This window comes from Haliaeetus albicilla, chromosome W, assembly GCF_947461875.1.
Source record: "Haliaeetus albicilla chromosome W, bHalAlb1.1, whole genome shotgun sequence".
Classification (NCBI taxonomy): domain Eukaryota; kingdom Metazoa; phylum Chordata; class Aves; order Accipitriformes; family Accipitridae; genus Haliaeetus; species Haliaeetus albicilla.
The window spans coordinates 44240292-44258550 of NC_091515.1; the positions used below are offsets into that span (position 1 = coordinate 44240292).

The window sequence follows — 18259 nt, forward strand, 5'->3', positions numbered from 1 at the left end:
AAGTATGTTCCTGGTCACTGTCAGTGAAAGGAAGCAGACTCCACATAGTGTATTTGCTTGATTTGAAATGATAATGCCTCTTCTTGTTACTAAAACAATGAGGGTATAGGGGGAAAGTAGACAAAAGATGGTAAACTCATTGAAAACAGGATTAAATGAATACTTGCTTCACAAATGTATTCTACCTTTTCAGATACAGGAGGGAGGGTAAGTGGCATGAACTTTTATAGGATATCAAGCGTCTCAGGAAGGATATGGTGCAATATCCAGAAACCAGGCCTTGATCCAGCAAAACACTTGTGGTTTTTACATAAGAGCATGCTTAAGTGCTTTTCTGACTTATAGTTGTGGTCATTCTGTCAGTCTCATAATTTTCACCTTAGCATGGAATGGCTGTAGCTATTTTGGTGTGTACAGTCATGATCTAACAGCTTTTTCAGAAAACATGTAGGATGTACCATAATACAGTTTCACTGCTGCTCTGAATGAGGGATCATAGTATTAACCTGAGCCAGCAATCATTTGGCCTGTATTGCATAAACTCATTTGTAGCTGCTTCTGCCCTTCCAGCCCTGCTCCACTGCTGTGCCGTTTGTGCCAAATTTTATGACTTGAGGATATGCATAAATGGAGGAGGAAGGAGAGTGAGGGACAGCAGAAAATAACTGAGGTAGATTTACTCAACTATGTAGAAATTGGTTGCAGTCACAGCATATCCATTAGGTTCTAAATAGCCTGATCTGGGCAGGCTAAATAAGATGGAAGTTTGAGAGGGATTCTGGAATAGTAGAATTGTTTTTGTAATGGCTGGCTAGTAATTCAAGTTTTTTAAATATTGTTGTTGGGAATTTGTTTTGTTTTGTATACCAAGGTGCTTAGAACTTGTATAGGTCTTTTCATTATTTAAACCTAAATAAGTAACACCAAACTAAAGCTGTGAAAACAGCTTTTATGCTTTGGGTGGTAATAGACTTAGCTTTAGTACAAGTAGAGTTAACGTACCAGTATGAAGTATTCATGCCTTAGTAAAATGGGAATAGAAGAAAGTTAATATAAGCATTTGCATCCTGAAAACCCAGTGAAGTTAGCAATATCTTTGAAAAACGATTACTGGGTAGTAAAAAAGAGAGATCCTTTATTTAATAAGACAAAGCATTTTACTATGAAATAATTTTTTTTAATTAAAAAAGGTGAATTACTCACATCTTCAAAAAAAGATACAAGATGCTTCAACAAATCCCATAATTCAAATATCCAGAAAAAAAGTTAAAATTTTGGCATATTGCCTCACTGTGGAGAAACCTCTACTTTAAATCTGATGCCACAGTCTGTGGTCTTGAGCATGGTGTTTCTGAACTAAAGTTGTGAAGTCTGCTGTGTCACATCCACTTATTGCTAATTTATCTGCTATATAAGTCATTTGCTGAGGTATCTGGCCATTCCTCTTTCTGCATATGCACCCCCTGTTGTGGTTTAACCCCAGCCAGCAACTAAGCACCATGCAGCTGCTCACTCACTTCCCTCCCACCCAGTGGGATGGGGGAGATAATCGGGAAAAAAAAGGTAAAAACTTGTTGGTTGAGATAAGAACAGTTTAATAGGACAAAAAGGAAGAAAATAATAATGACAATAATAACAATAATAAAATGACAATAATAATAATAAAAGGATTGGAATATACAAAACAAGTGATGCACAATGCAATTGCTCACCACTCGTTGACCGATGCCCAGTTAGTTCCTGAGCAGCGATCCCCCCCAGGCCAACTCCCCCCAGTTTATATACTAGACATGACGTCACATGGTATGGAATATCCCTTTGGGCACTTCGGGTCAGCTATCCTGGCTGTGTCCCCTCCCAATTTCTTGTGCCCCTCCAGCCTTCTTGCTGGCTGGGCTTGAGAAGCTGAAAAATCCTTGACTTTAGTCTAAACACTACTTAGCAGCAACTGAAAACATCAGTGCATTATCAACATTCTTCTCATACTAGATCCAAAACATAGCACTATACCAGCTACTAGAAAGAAAATTAACTCTGTCCCAGCTGAAACCAGGACAGTATCCATATCCACCCCTTATTCTATACCATTGACGTCATGCTCAGGTCCCATACTTTCCTATACATCCTAATTAATCACAATCGCCTGTCCTCTCCCTTGATATATATACATACAGATATCATTCCCTTAGTCTATGGGTCATCCCTGCAAAATGTCCGTTGGCATCATTTAATCCATGACTTCAGGCTCCATCTGTCATAACAGCCTTTTTGGGCAGGAGGGATGGTGCGAAGTCCGCTCAGTTGGCAGAGCAGGATTGGGCTTTGGTGCAGTGCGGCGGATGGGTGACACTGGGCGCAGCAGGAGGATGGTGTATGGTGTTGGATTGTTGCATGCTGGAGTCAGTTCTGGTCCCATCACTACTGCGCTTCGCTCAGTTTTATCACAGTTCTTTCTTGCTTGATCTAAGTGATTCTTACTATAGTACTATGGATATAGCATATAACAATTATAGTAATGATAACATACAGTAGCAGGGTTATATCTATATAATATATATATAGCAACTAATATCATACAGTTTAATTCTGGCTATTCTCACCTAAAATCAAATCCCCTTGAGGCACACATCGGACTTCCCCATCTTTTCGCATCACCCACCAAGTGCACCCAGGCCCTTGAGCAAAAGCAATCCCATGAATGGGTTTACCTTTCCCTGAGGCAGGAGTAACCCAGACTGTCTTCCCTAACATATTTTTCATGTGCACTACAGGCACTTTATCCCCTTCTACAGGACGTAAAAGTTCTGCCTGGGCAGGGCCACCCCGATTGGCAAATCCTCTGGTGTTGACTAACCAGGTGGCTTTTGCTAAATGTGTATCCCAATGTTTGAAGGTTCCACCCCCCATTGCTCTCAGTGTAGTCTTTAACAGTCCATTGTATCGCTGAATTTTCCCAGAGGCTGGTGCATGATAGGGGATATGATACACCCACTCAATGCCATGCTCTTTGGCCCAGGTGTCTATGAGGTTGTTTCGGAAATGAGTCCTGTTGTCTGACTCGGTTCTTTCTGGGGTGCCATGTCGCCACAAGACCTGCTTCTCAAGGCCCAGGATAGTGTTCTGGGCAGTGGCATGGGGCACAGAATATGTTTCCAGCCATCCGGTGGTTGCTTCCACCATTGTAGGGACATAGCACCTGCCTTGGCGAGTTTGTGGGAGTGTGATATAGTCAATGTGCCAGGCTTCCCCAAATTTATATTTCAGCCATTGCCCTCCATACCACAGGGGCTTTAACTGCTTGGCTTGCTTAATTGCAGCACATCTTTCACATTCATGGATAATTTGTGCATTAGTATCCATGGTCAAGTCCACCCCTCGATCTTGAGCCCATCTATATGTTGCATCTCTTCCCTGATGGCCTGAGGTGTCATGGGCCCACAGAGCCATAAATAGCTCACCCTTATGTTGCCAGTCCAGATCCACCTGAGCCACGTTAATCTTGGCAGCCTGATCCACCTGCTGGTTGTTTTGATGTTCTTCAGTGGCCCAACTCTTGGGTACGTGAGCATCTATGTGACGTACTTTTACAAACAGATTCTCTAGCCAGGACGCAACATCTTGCCACAGTGCGGCAGCCCAGATAGGTTTACCTCTGCGCTGCCAGTTGCTCTGCTTCCATTGCTGTAACCACCCCCACAGGGCATTTGCCACCATCCATGAGTCAGGATAGAGAGAGAGCACTGGCCACTTTTCTCTTTCAGCAATGTCGAAAGCTAGCTGGATGGCTTTCATCTCTGCAAACTGACTCGATTCACCTTCTCCTTCAGCAGTTTCTGCAACTTGTCATGTAGGACTCCATACAGCAGCTTTCCACCTCCGATGCTTTCCCACAATGCATCAGGATCCGTCAGTGAACAGGGCATATTGCCTCTCATTTTCTGGCAGTTTATTATACAGCGGGGCTTCTTCAGCCCGTGCCACCTCCTCCTCTGGCGACATTCCAAAATCTTTGCCTTATGGCCAGTCCGTGATCACTTCCACAATTCCTGGGTGACTGGGGTTTCCTATGCAAGCCCGTTGTGTGATCAGTGCAGCCCACTTACTCCACGTGGCATCAGTCGCGTGATGTGTAGAGGAGACCCTCCCTTTGAACATCCAGCCCAGCAGTGGCAGTCGGGGTGCTAAGAGGAGCTGTGTTTCAGTACCAACCACTTCTGAGGCAGCTTGAACTCTTTCACATGCTGCCAATCAATATCTCTTTTTCAGTTGGAGTATAGCGAGCCTCGGATCCTCGATATCCTCGACTCCAAAACCCCAGGGGTCGGCCTCGGGTCTCCCCCGGTGCTTTCTGCCAGAGGCTCCAGGTAGGGCCATTCTCCCCAGCTGCAGTATAGAGCACATTTTTAACATCTTGTCCTGCCCGGACTGGTCCAAGGGCTACTGCATGAACAATCTCCCGTTTAATTTGTTCAAAGGCTTGTTGTTGCTCAGGGCCCCATTTCAAATCATTCTTCTTCCGGGTCACTTGATAGAGAGGGCTTACAATCAAACTGTAATTTGGAATATGCATTCTCCAAAACCCCACGACACCTAAGAAAGCCTGTGTTTCCTTTTTATTAGTCGGGGGAGACATAGCTGCTATTTTGTTGATCAAGTCCATTGGGATCTGACGACATCCATCTTCCATTTTATTCCTAAAAACTGGATCTCCTGCGCAGGTCCCTTGACCTTACTTTCTTTTATGGCAAAACTGGCTTTCAGAAGGATTTGGATTTTTTTCTTCCCTTTCTCAAAGGCTTCTTCTGCCGTGTTGCCCCATACGATGATGTCATCAATGTATTGCAGGTGTTCCGGAGCTTCACCTTTTTCCAGTGCAGTCTGGATTAGTCCAAGGCAAATGGTGGGGCTGTGTTTCCACCCCTGGGGCAATCGATTCCAAGTGTACTGGATGCCCCTCCAAGTAAAGGCAAATTGTGGACGACACTCTGCTGCCAGAGGGATTGAGAAAAAGGCATTAGCAATGTCAATTGTGGCATACCACTTGGCTGCCTTTGACTCTAGGTCGTGTTGAAGTTCTAGCATATCTGGAACGGCAGCACTCAGCGGTGGCGTAACTTCATTCAGGCCGCGATAGTCAACTGTTAGTCTCCACTCCCCATTAGACTTCCGCACTGGCCATATGGGACTATTAAAGGGTGAGCGAGTTTTGCTGATCACTCCTTGGCTCTCCGGTTGGCGAATCAACTTGTGGATGGGAATCAGAGAGTCTCGGTTGGTGCGATATTGCCGCCGGTGCACCGTCGTGGTAGCAATTGGCACTTGTTGTTCTTCAACCTTGAGCAACCCCACAATCGAAGGGTCTTGAGAGAGACCAGGCAGGGTAGACAGCTGTTCAGTGCCCTCCGTCTCCAAGGCAGCTATACCAAAAGCCCATCGATACCCCTTCGGGTCCTTGAAATGCCCTCTCCTGAGATAGTCTATGCCAAGGATACACGGAGCCTCTGGACCAGTCACAATGGGGTGTTTCTGCCATTCATTTCCAGTTAGGCTTACTTCAGCTTCCAATACAGTTAACTCTTGGGATTCCCCTGTCACACCAGAAATACAGATGGGTTCTGTCCCTTTATAACTTGATGGCATTAGAGTGCACTGTGCGCCGGTGTCTACTAGAGCCTTGTACTCCTGTGGGTCTGACGTGCCAGGCCATCGAATCCACACAGTCCAATAGACCCGGTTATCCCTTTCCTCCACCTGGCTGGAGGCAGGGCCCCTCTAATTCTGGTCAGAGTATTCAGTATTCACTTCTCGTAAAATTGGCTCAGAAGTCCCTTCAAGAGGATCAGAAATAAGATCAGCCCTTCTACTCTGTTTGGAAACTGGAGCAGCATTTTTCCTGGGGGAATCCCCTTTTGTGGTGGTTTTTCCTCGCAACTCACAGACCCGTGCATTTAGGACCGCGGTAGGTTTTCCATCCCATTTCCTCATGTCCTCTCCATGATCACATAGGTAAAAGCACAGGGCACCTCGCGGTGTGTACCTTCTATATTCTCTCTCTTGGGCAGAGGAGCGCTCACTCCTAATAGCTGAGACATTGGTGCTTACAGGTGGGGAGTAGGACATAACTACTTTGAATTGCGGGAAATCCTGGGACAGCTTCTCCACAGCCGCAATGCAGGCTTGTAGGGAGGAGGAGAGATTTTCTTCGTATTGACGGAGTTGGCGAGCCACTTCCTCCACTGTCGGTGCCTCTTTGTATTTCCAGGTCATTATTGCCAATGGGTTGGCATAGGATTATGGTGCGCTCCGTACAAACTTCTGCCACATGGGTCGTGTGCATTGGACTTTGTCTGGATCTCTGGGTAATTGTGGGTTGTCTGGGTCATAATAAATCATCTCTAGCACGGCTAATTCCCTCAGATATTGGATACCTCTCTCCATGGTGGTCCTCTTGCTTGATTGACATATAACACCTTCCTTGAAGGGGTACCTTTTCATCACGCTTGACAGGAGTTGCCTCCAGAGGCTGATGGCTTGTGTCCCTTTTCCAATTGCCTTGTCAATGCCACCTTCCCTGGCAAGCGATCCCAGCTGCTTGGCTTCCCTACCTTCTAATTCCAGGCTACTAGCCACATTGTCCCAGCATCTGAGCAGCCAGATGATCATGTGCTCGCCTGGACAACAGCTGAAATCTTTTTGCATATCCCGCAGCTCACTCAGGGATAGGGATTAGGTGATTACCTCTGGTTCTGTCTCTTCCTCCTGTTCCCGTGATGACCCTGGTTCATCTTTATCCCTTACTAAGTGAACTGATCTTTGTATATTTCTTCTTCTGTATAGGGGTGACTGATACTGGTACAGATTGGTTCTCTGGTTCAGTTGTAGTGCCTGTTGCGGGGGTTGGAGTGGCCGCAGTGCCTGTCATTTTGTTGTCAGATCCAGAGACCTTCTCTTCCCCTTGAGGGTACTGAGTGGTGTCGAACAGGGCTCGATAGGCATGGGCCAGGCCCCAGCACGTTGCAGTGATTTGTGTCTCTCTGGAATTGCCAGGGCAACAGCATACCTTTTCCAAATATTTTACTACTTTTTCAGGATTCTGCCTTTGTTCAGGAGTAAAGTTCCAAAACATTGGTGGTGCCCACTTTTCTAGGTACTTGTCCATACTACCCCACACACCCTGCCTCTCATAATTATCCAGCCTTGGGGCAGATCTCTGGGTGATCTTCTTAAATAGCTGTTTAACCCTAAACATGACCTAAACCACATTCAGGAACATGCTAGTTTGTAGTAATAGGACCATGCTGGTTTCAACATCTCAAGAATATTCAAAATTTTCAGAATTCTCAAATGCTATTGTAATTAGCTTGGAGGAGAAGGGGAAGGTGAAGAAAGGTGCCTCGGCCATAGATTGGCTCTCCGAGGAGAAAAGGTAAATGGTGTAATTATTAATATTTTCCCACAGTTGGCTCCCGAAGGATAGAGGTGATGACAATGCTGAGTACAAATACCAGATTAGTCCCACGACCGATAATTTTATCATAACACAAGCCAGTATTACACATTACATCAAAGCGAAAATCTTAATCCACCTCCCATGGATGATAAGCAGCAGCACAGGGTCTGTATACAGTAAGTGAGGCGATATATAACAGAACCCTGAAAACGAGCACCACAACTCTAAGAGCCAATAAATCAACATTGTGACCAGCGACTATTAACCTAATATAATGAATGCTTGTAACAAATTTGTTTTAACAAGCTCTGCTCAGGTTTGTCATTATCTCAACCCTTTGTGCCCCATGTTGGGTGCCGAAAAGGACTGTTGTGGTTTAACCCCAGCCAGCATCTAAGCACCATGCAGCCACTCACTCACTGCCCCCCCCACCCAGTGGGATGGGGGAGAGAATCAGGAAAGAAAAGGTAAAACTTGTTTGAGGAGATTGAAGTAGACGGACGCCTGTAATCTTGAAAGCAGATGACAGATGACCCTTTATTGCTAAAACACACACATACTTATAGTCACATATTCTGCAAAGTCACTGTACATGCGCACAAGCATAGAATATGATTGGTTATATCGACACTGTCCACGCGCATAAACATAAGATATAATTGGTTATACTAACTCTGTCCATGCGCATAAACATAGGACATAATTGGTTATACCAACTAAAACATGCGAAACTTTTCTCAGTCTGATTGGTCAAGATAAACTGCCGAATTGAGGTTCTTTGTGCCAAGTTCCCTTTATCGTGGAATGTGCACCTGTGTTCTAATTGGCATCTTTCTTTTTTTGTCTTCTTGTTTATTCTGTTCAAAGCCTTCTAAAAGCGTCTGGAATGCTCTTGTGACTGTTAGCTAAATATGTGTCCACAATTCCCCCTTTTTTGTTTTTCGTCAATTAATACAGCCTTACTTGATCTATCAATTAATTTTTAAACACATTGCAACCTACAAGGCACACAAAATACAAAAAAACCACTACAAGATAAATCAAAACTATTTTAACTAATGATTTAAGAGCAGCTCTATTTTGTAAGGTTGTGTGTCTAATACTATCTATATCTAACAGTACATCAGATAATACTACACCAATCTGTATTCAGGGACCCCCTATTAAACCTGTGAAAAAAAGGATTGCTTGGTGTTACTGTACTGAGGCATAAGCAATCTTGTCCGATCACGTCAGCCAGGGTTATCCAGATGTTTTCTTTGGTTTGCGGTGGTATCCATGACTATGTCCATCCAAGGACTGTGAGGAAGATGGACCATCCATACATTCTTGTGCCGTCTTGCTTCGCAAACTCAGCCCAGCAATCGGTAGGTGCCAGCTTTCCGTGGGCGTCCCCACGGAGGCAACAATGGCCTTGCCGTACACCAGCCTGATGCTCTTCAGAAAATCCCGGTATTTATACATTTGCAGAGGAACAGATTTCAGCACACGTGGCCAGCGGGTGCCAAAATCCACCTCAGTTGCAACATGGGGAGCCTATGACGCATGCGCTCGCTGGCCAGGCACACTGCACGAGCCATAGCCATCCTGTCTATTGGTTCATGGGCTTTGTGATGCGGTTGCAATGCACAGAGAATCTTGACCTGTTATGTTGGCCAAGGTGACCTACACTTAGTTTTTGGTTAAGGTGGTATTCATATTGCTGCACCATCTAGGATGCTCCAGATGATGATGGTCGTACAAATCGAGCGGAAGTCCATTGTGGGCCTGTATCTGTGGAAACACAAGCATAATCTTGCCCCCAGGTTATTAATGGAAATGGACCTTCCCATTGCCCTGTTTCTAGATACTTAACTAAAACCATGACCTTACCCCTAATTTTGGCTTTAGCTAACTTTTCTTGTGGAGAGAGATTCCCTACTCCCCCTTTTTGTGTTTCGTCAATTAACACCTGCAGTATTGCCCTTAGCAAAGATCTATGAACACAGTTAATTAAACACGGCAAAAGCAACATTATACCTAATAAAATACACAAGAATAAAAGACTGTTCAGGTAATGCCAATGACACACAAAAAGAGGTTTGATTAATAGCTTTAGCCAGTGTCGCCCAAACATTCTTACTGTCCCACGGTGTTAAACGATGTGGATCGATCACCGGTGTCACTGTCATGCTGCTTACTACAGTCAGTGTGTTCCATATCAATCTCAGCATAAGGTTTCGTCCATTTAGTTGGAATACACTTCGGCCCATTTTCTGTAATGACACAAGCATAACCTCGGCCCCACGTTATTACTTTAAAAGGTCCCTCCCATTGCTGACGCTCAATATTTTTAACCCAGACTTTCCACCCATTATCAATATTTTGAATCCCACTATTCATTGTTTGAAAATGCCGAACTGCAGGGGGAACAACTGACTCTCCACGCAGAGTCAAAAAATTCATCACATATATTGCTTTCATGAGTCTATTTGAAGGAGGTTCCCCTAATTCCCCCGGTTTTTGTTTTTCCAAAAAATCTTTTAATACTTTATGAGTACATTCGATTATAGCTTGACCTGTGGGAGAATGAGGAATGCCGGTAATATGAGTAACTCCCCATTGCTGAAAAAATTCCTGAGTCCGTTGTGCTATAAAACATGGTCCGTTATCTGTTTTTATCTGGGCCAGGACACCCATTACTGCAAATGCTTGTTGTAAGTGTGTTTGTAGATGTCGACTTGTTTCGCCCGCAAGTGCTGTGGCCCATACCATCAAGGAATATGTATCAACAGAAACATGAACATAACACAATTTTCCAAAAGCTGGTACATGAGTCACATCAGTCTGCCACAATTGCAAGGATTGCAGACCCCTAGGATTTACAGCGCCATCTCCGTGCCCAGATAATTTCTGGCACTCAGCACAGGATTGAATGATGGCTTTGGCATCTGCTATAGAAATTTGAAACTGTTTGGCTAATACTTTCGCTGGTTGGTGGAAAAATCTATGAGCTCCGCGTGCCTGTAGAAGTTTATTGGGGGGTGGCCCAGTCCATACAGGATTAGCTAGTAAATCAGCTCGTTTATTCCCTTCTGCGATCCATCCGGGCAAACTGGTGTGACTTTGCACATGCATTATATAATAACACTTTGTCCGTTGGTTTAACAGAAATAGCAACATCTTAAATTTTTCAAACAATGTGACGTTATCAATTTCTTTCAAATAGGCCCGTCTCAAGCGTTTTACTACACCTACCACGTATAAAGAATCAGCAATAATATTGACCTCAACATCCTGCCGCTTTTTAAATACTTCTATTACAGCTTGAAGTTCCACCACTTGGGGGGAGCCTTTACATGTGACAATGTGATTTTTCCATACCTGACCTTCTTTCCAAACTACTACTGCCTTTCCTGTTTTTCCACTGCCATTCGTAAATACTGTAGGACCATCAGTAGGTAACTCTGCACACAATTCTTTTTCTTCTAGTTGTATATTCTGTAGCAAGGTAAACATTTTGTGTGCAGGAAGATGAATATCTATCTTTCCTTCGAAATCTGCAAAAGCAATTTGTAAAGTTAGGCTATTCTGTAGACACCATTGTAAATATCCTTGAGTCAAAGGAACGACAATTGTGTGTGGCTCTTGTCCACAAATCTCAATAATCCGACGTCTCCCCTTTATAATTAATTCTGAAATCATTTCAATTCGAGAAAATATGGTTTTTCGGGCCTGGTGAGCTAAAAAGATCCATTCTATTATTAACAAGTCTTTGTGACTCCCCTCCCATTGATATATGATCCCGAGGGGTTGTTTTTCTCGGTTTAAAATGCTAAGATTAATGTCAAGATTTTCTTTAGTCCTAAAAGCCTGACTCTGGGATATTATATCTGCTATCTGTTGTAATGCTTGTTTACCTTGAGGGGTCAATTGTCGAGGTGCCGTTAAGGTAGTGTCGCCTCGTAACATTTCAAATAAAGGGGTCAGCAGCTCATTATCTATTCCCAACAGTGTTCGAACCCAATTGATTGTCCCCAGTAATTTTTGCACATCATTCAATGTTTCAGTCTTGTCTGTAATTTCCAGTTTTTGTGGAACTATAGTTTTTTCTAAAATCTTCCAGCCTAAATATTTCCATGGTTGCATTTTTTGTACCTTTTCTGGTGCTATTTTTAAACCAAAATGGGACAATTGAGTAGTCAATTCTTGGAGCTTTTTGGATAACTCTCTTTTCCCTGCTATCAAGATATCATCCATATAATGATAAATAATCAACTGAGGAAACTGCTTTCTTACAGGCTCTAATGCCCAGGCCACATACACCTGACACATCGTGGGGGAATTGCGCATTCCTTGCGGTAACACGACCCAATGGTATCTCTTATAGGGCTCTGCCTTGTTAATCGATGATACCGAAAATGTGAACCGTTCAGCGTCATCTGGGTGCAAGGGAATGGTGAAAAAACAATCCTTTAGATCTATAATTAACAAATCCCATTCTTCTGGAAGCATAACTGGAGATGGCAAACCCAGCTGCAGGGCTCCCATAGTGTGCATCACCGCATTCACAGCTCTAAGGTCATGTAACAGTCTCCATTTCCCACTTTTCTTGGGAATGGTAAATATTGGTGTATTCCATGGACTAGTAGAAGGAACAACATGTCCCGCTCTCAATTGGTCCTCAACTAACTCTTGTATTTTTAGCAGCCTTTCAGAATTTAACGGCCACTGATCAACCCAAACAGGCTCATTGGTTTTCCAGCTAATTTTCAGGATTGGCTGCCCCTCAGTGACTGCTCCTAAAAAGGATGGATCACTAACATTGCCTTCATCTGGCTCAATAAATCACAGCCTATGAGGCCAAACAATTCAGTTGGGGTAGTCATGACATACGGACGTGTCGTAATGTGCTCACCATTGGGGAACACAAATGTAATCGGCAGCTGACTTACTAAGGTGGCTTGTGTGCCCCCTATCCCTGCAATACCAAAATTTGGATTGATCGATGGCCATGATGGAGGCCAAATGCATCGTGAAATAATCGTAACATCAGCTCCTGTAATGATTGTCATCGGTTTCTTGACAATAACTCCGTCAGGCCCTTCCAATTGCACTACCTGTTCTGGTTTACCTTTTGTTATGTCCATGGGTATACCTGTGGTTTCCCTGTGGAGCCGAATCCACCATCTCCACGTTGTACTTCACCTGGGTTCAGAACACACGACCTGAATGGAACTAATTGTGCTATTCTGGTACCTTTAGGAATAGAAACAGGAGGGATTAAAACATGAATCATAATTTTCACAGTCCCACAATAATCTGCATCAATAAGCCCTGGGACTACCAGAATTCCTTTTAGAGCTGTTGAAGATCGCCCCATTAAAAATGCACTGAGCCCAAACCCCAATGGTCCCTTTATGTTGCTATCCACCAAGTGTACCCCCTGCGTCCACCAATGTAATGTCTACTGCGGTTTCCACATCCACTCCGGAGCTTCCTGCAGTGGCGGATCTGGCAGTTGCGAGGCTGCCTGAGGTCTGGCAGCCCAAACCCCTTGCATTTGTGTCGTCGCGCGAGGGGCCTTCGCGCTCCGTGTAAAGTTTCCCTTCTTCCTGCATTCTTGGTGGTATGGTTATCTTTCTTACAACTGTTGCACCGTCTTTTTGTTAGCAGAAACTCTACATTGGCTCTTGATGTGTCCAAGTTTACCACAATTAAAACACTTGACCAAGGGTTTCTTACTGGCTTTATCAATAAGCGGATTCTGTACTGACTCACAGCAGTCCTTAATTTCTCAAGGACTTTCCAGTCAAACGCCTCCCATCTTTTTTGTCCATTATTTTGTACAACAACTGGGAATGCTTGGAGCATAGTCCCTTCCACAAGGCATTTTTTATTACTCCCCTCCAACGCCTCTCCCTCTCGTCTGCAGCGGCTACTGCAGGCGGCTCCGCGTCTATCGCGGGCGCGGATGGTTCCACCGTCTCTGGTTCCGAGAGGCGGGATGGATGAAAGGGCGGCGGCGGCGGCGGCTGGCGGCGGCCGCTCCCTGACCGGCTGACAGACGCCGCGGCGGGCGGGCGGAAGGGAGGGGGGTACGGGGCGGGGGGGGGGGAAGGGGGCTGGCATACGGCCAAAATCTTCGTTCTCTTGCCTTCTCGGCTCACCCTTTCGGGAGGATGAATATCTCCCCCTCAGTTCTGGTTCTTCTGACCGTAAGCAAATACAGACGCAGCCGCTTTACGATCTGCTTTCATTTCTTGCAGAGTTGTCTTAATCAATTTCCATAAAGTTGCAAGACCTTTAACTTCTTTAGACCCGTCACTAATTTCATCCCATAGGGAGGTTCCGATAGCTTCCCAGGTACTAAGCTCGAAAGCTGTACCCACACTAATTAAAAGGTTTCTGTCCTTGCTCCATTGTAGAAGCTGCTTTAAACAAGTTTTTTTTTTTTTTTTTTTTTTTTTTTTTGCCTCTCTCTGAGAGTATATGTTGGAGGAGCTTAACTACTGCTTCTTCTTCTTTGGAAAGCGCAGACCCCATCTCCTCCCCCAACCGCTCACCTCCTTTACGGGTGAGTCCTTTTTAATATCCGTCTCTGTTTTTTCAACCAATCTCATAAATGTCTTTACAGCTGCCTTTTCCTTCGCAGATGCTGCGATACCCATGCCGCCTTTTATCACGTAAACTTACAATTCCTGCCTCCATTAATGACACCTCCCTCGGTGTTTAACTCCTCATCACTGTCCAAATTATTTACCACCTCGCCACACATGCTTTTCTTCATTTTCCAGGGTATCTTCAATTGAAATTTTTGCAGCGGCAGCCACCTCCTTTTCTGCCTTAAGCGCTTTCATCGTTTCCAGCACCAATCTCCACGTAGCAGAGATTTTCTGAGCCTTCACATCCCCATGTGATACAAAGTCCCAAATTACTTTTCCCATTTCTTCCCAATTTTTAACTTCAAAGACTTCTGCATTTGAAGTGGGGGCACCATGGTCCTTAAGCCACTTCAGCATCATACGTAAAGTATCTGAATCATACTTAACCCCTCTCACGGAGAGGATATGCAAAAGCATTTGTACAATTGCCCCTTCTTCCACAGACATCTGGGCACCCATTTTAATCCTTCTAGCCGCTCACCTTACTTCCAAATGAGCAGGGTGATTGATCTCCCGGGAGAATTTTGTCCGCTCAGTCCAGCTGGCTAGACGATCGTTCTGCTAGAGTTTCCTCCAGACGCACCTCCAGCAATTCCAGCGTTTTCTCAGCCCGCAATCACATCGGGGTCACCATTTGAGGAGATTGAAGTAGACGGACGCCTGTAATCTTGAAAGCAGACGACAGATGACCCTTTATTGCTCAAACACACACATACTTATAGTCACATATTCTGCAAAGTCACTGTCCACGTGCACAAGCATAGAATATGATTGGTTATATTGACACTGTACACGCGCATAAACATAAGATATAATTGGTTATACTAACTCTGTCCACACGCATAAACATAGGACATAATTGGTTATACCAACTAAAACATGCGAAACTTTTCTCAGTCTGATTGGTCAAGATATACTGCCAAATTGAGGTTCTTTGTGCCAAGTTCCCTTTATCGTGGAATGCGCACCTGTGTTCTTCTAATTGGCATCTTTCTTTTTTTGTCTTCTTGTTTATTCTGTTCAAGGCCTTCTAAAAGCGTCTGGAATGCTCTTGTGACCATTAGCTAAATATGTGTCCACACTCATGGGTTGAAATAAGAACAGTTTAATAGAACAGAAAGGAAGAAACTAATAATTATAATCATAACAATAATAAAATGACAATAATAATACTAAAAGGATTGGAATATACAAAACAAGTGATGCATAATGCAATTGCTCACCACTCACTGACTAATGCCCTGTTAGTTCCCGAGCAACGATCCCCCCCCAGGCCAACTCCCCCACAGTTTATATACTAGGCATGATGTCACATGGTATGGAATATTCCTTTGGCCAGTTTTGATCAGCTGTCCCAACTTCTTGCTGGCTGGGCATGAGAAGCTGAAAAATCCTTGACCTTGTGTAAACACTACTTAGTAACAACTGAAAACATCAGTGTGTTATCAACATTATTCTCATGCTAAATCTAAAACATAACACTATACCAGCTACTAGAAAGAAAATTAACTCTATCCCAGCTGAAACCAGGACACCCCCATAAGTGATTAATAGTTTGCTTTTGGGGGAACGTCACGACCCACTCAGAAGAGGAGGGTGAGTGACTCAGATAGCAAATCCCCAGCAGTGTGGACTCTCATGGTCCGTATACAAACATTTATTAGATTCCCATACTGATTTATATATGTCTTAAACTAGGTTTTCCAATAATTGGTTAGTTATATAACAAATTATGGCAAGTGGTAAGGTACGCCTTGCATTACTTAACAACTCTAAGGAGAGAGAGAGGGAGGGAGAGGGAGAGAGATAAAGAGATCACTGGTCCTGGTTCTGTTGTCCCACAAACGGGGTTCGTTTACCTGGTGTGCTAGCCAATAACACACAGAGTCGAGGTATTTTCAAATTAATTTCATTGATGCACATGAATGCATGCCCGTCTCAAGACAGCACACCCTTGTCTCAAAAATCCTCACATGTATATACTTAACTAATACATATTCATTGTTATTTTCCTTAATGATTGGTTCTTTCTTCTTCGTCCCTCATGTAAATTAGTGCGCAGACTCTGTCTTCTTCCTTCATTGTCTTCTTTTGGGTAGGTGGTATCATTTGAGTATGTGGTCAATGAGTCGGTGGTCACGATCTCCCCCTGTAGGAATTATCTTTTACCTACTTCTTCCCTAATCCTGGCAGTTCCAAGCAGTTCTTCAAGGTTTATTGACCAGACCACAATCCATTACCTTTTCTGACATAAACAGAAAGCCCCATTGTCTAGTAGTTAGTTCCTAAACCCTAAATCATGTCTAGTTATTGTTTCCCTATTTTAAATATTAACTGATGGGGGCTTGTCACAACCCGGGCTGGACAGACCAGGGAGGGGTCGTGCTGAATTCGGAATTCCCTCAGGCTAAATTAACGTGAAACAACACCAAACGATCAGTTAAACATTTTATTCATGGCAGAAGCAAACTGAACTTGGAAGGCGTTAACAGTAGGTGGCAGGGTTTCGCCCTACAGGAATTGGCATGGAACTACCTCAGTAAACCGTGTAACCCGTGGTAACCATATACATCAGTTCAGGGAAGAAGGAACTCCCGTTGAGTCATGAGGTTCAGAGCGGACCCCCTTGCTTTCTAGACTCCTTCTCAGAGAAGAGCCTAGGGGCGGCTGGATCCACTCCTAGTCCCAGACTTGGTCAATGGTTTTATGTCTTAAAGGGATGAGGTGTAGGGATTATGAAAAAGGAAAGAGAAAGAGAGAGCAAGACAGAGAGGAAGAGGAAGAGAAAAGAGAAAGATTTCACTAGTCCTGGGTCCAGTGTCAGTCCAGTCAGCCTAGGGGTCCAGTCAGCCTAGGGGTCCAGTTCTGGTGGGCGTGTGTGCGTGGGGCTTCAGTTTGTGTCCTTTTATCATCTCCTTGCCCCCTCCTTCGTGCGGGCACTCAAAGTCATTAGGGTAATTAAGTGTCATGTGTGGTTTGTGCTTTCAGAACCTTTGGGAAATGGATTGGTGGGCTTGGGAGTCGTTTGGGGAGTAACTTTCCCTTCCCTGCAGACATGACCATTGTTTGATCTTTGGTCATACATGGTGAGCTGCCCTGCTCAGCATATCAGAACAGGGAGCTGCGCACCCTCCAGCAGGCCCTGCACCCTCCAGCATGCCCTCCTGGTCCTGTTGCTGATGTCCTGTGCTGATAGGCTTCTTTTCACCTGTGGTTCGTTGCTATGCATGGTTCATAGTTAAGCAGAACTTGCCTCACCACAATGTTTGAGACATTAACTCTTTCAGTCTCTCACAGGGCTGTACACAGGACTTTAGCAGCTCCCTGGTTATTTCAATTATATTATACATATTATTTTATAACAGTTCCAGCATTGGTCCAGCCAACGGGGGGGTTTTCTGGTTCACAAGAGCGCTCTTATGTGGAATTCCACAAACTTTCCTTCTTCTTTCTTCTCTTCTTTTCTTCTCTTCTTCTTTTCTTCTCCTTATTTCAGTGGCACCTATCTTCCCCCTTTATGTTCACCATATCAGTATGACCTGCCCTCCTGCTACAGTGGCAGCTTCATTTCAGGTTCTTCCCCCTTCCCCCGGGTGATGTGTAGCATGATTTGGGTTGAGAGAGGGGTGCTGTAGTCACATATGTTTAGCGTGATCTCTGTAATCTTCATTATCATATGCAGGGGTGTCAACTTTAATATGCATTTTGCGGATAATGAGGCAAAGGTCATTCATCGGACACGATGGCCACAAAACCAGAGAGTTAACAAACTTCACAAGTTGCACCAGGGCAGAACCTTTCTGTCTCCACAGGGCTTCCTCCCCCAGCCGCATCCTTTGCTATTCCTCCCACATGGGTCAAGCATCAGCCTTATCAGTTCATTGAGCACCAGGCCTGCATTATTCAGTTCCAGGTACTTGCCAGTGTTTGAGACATTCCTTGGAAAGGCTTGGAGGGCCTCAGCCCCCCCCCCTTATCTTTACCAAGTTTTTTCTCTTGCCATTGCTCGTGCTTCCCTCAGGCTGCTTCTCTCAATCTTTATTTTGGGGAGTTACAATCCATCTCTTACAGGGACATGCATGTTTCTATGTATCTTTCAATTTTTATGGATTGCTTACGTAGCATATATGTTAGAGCATGTCCTAGTTGCACGCAGGGCATCTCA

The 18259-nt window shown here is 44.4% G+C and overlaps 1 protein-coding gene across 4 annotated transcripts in view; it reads left to right on the plus strand.

The window, feature by feature from the left end:
- LOC138683545 (probable global transcription activator SNF2L2) overlaps positions 1-18259 on the plus strand; it is a 231771-nt gene that overhangs the window by 30801 nt on the left and 182711 nt on the right. The gene's annotated exons all lie outside the window — the stretch shown is intronic.